The sequence below is a fragment of the Chelonoidis abingdonii genome, chromosome 3 (assembly GCF_003597395.2).
Source record: "Chelonoidis abingdonii isolate Lonesome George chromosome 3, CheloAbing_2.0, whole genome shotgun sequence".
Taxonomy (NCBI): Eukaryota; Metazoa; Chordata; order Testudines; family Testudinidae; genus Chelonoidis; species Chelonoidis abingdonii.
In genome coordinates this window covers 80,200,957-80,201,861 of record NC_133771.1, presented here as the reverse complement: position 1 = coordinate 80,201,861, position 905 = coordinate 80,200,957, and positions in this window count along the sequence as shown.

The window sequence follows — 905 nt, the reverse complement described above, 5'->3', positions numbered from 1 at the left end:
AAGAATTACAGCTGCTTTGAATGATAGCAACTCAGTTAGACACAGGAGCTTTTGCAAGCATTGCAGTCGTTGCCATGATCAGCATGATTGCTTCATAATCATGGGCAATAGATGTTGGATGTTTTCTGAGGAAGTCGTATTATCTCCACATAATTACATTGATTTGAGATTCTTCTCACAATTTCTGTAACAGTGGCATCTGCAGAGAGGAGTTTTGTTTCCATCATTTGATACTCTCACAACAGAGATCAACAATGAGTCAAATACATCTGTCATGTTTAGCCTATAACTTCAGCTGAAGATGAAATTGAGTCTCCTTGACTACAGTGATTTAATAAATAAGTTTGCTATGATTTAATAAGTTTGCTGCTATCAAAATAAAGAGAATTATTCTAATTAATAGTCTCACTTTTCTGCATCTGAAGTACACTTTAGTTAACTGTAAAATGTATGGTTCGTGTGTTAAACTTACTTTTTTTGTTTATAGTTTTGAAAGAGAAACCAAAGAGTCCATTTAGTACCCTGTACTACTGTCATGGTAAAACTGTCACCAGCTAGCAGTGGTCATAGTGGCTGGGAACTAGACAGTAATACTACTGTTTAGTTCCCAGCCACTGTGACCACTGCTATTGTACCATCTGCTACCGGGAAGGGGATGCTGGTGTTCAGCGCTGCAGCACCCCGTCTACCAGCAGCATACAGTAGACAGAGGGTGAAATTGAAAAAAGGCAAGAAACCTTTTTTTTTCCTTTTTTTTCGGGGGAAGGGGAAGGGTGTAAATTGACGACATATACCCTGAAACACCCAGGAAAATGTTTTTGACCCTTCAGGCATTGGGAGCTCAGCCAAGAATGCAAATATTTTTCGGAGACTGCGGGGACTGTGGGATAGCTGGAGTCCTCAGT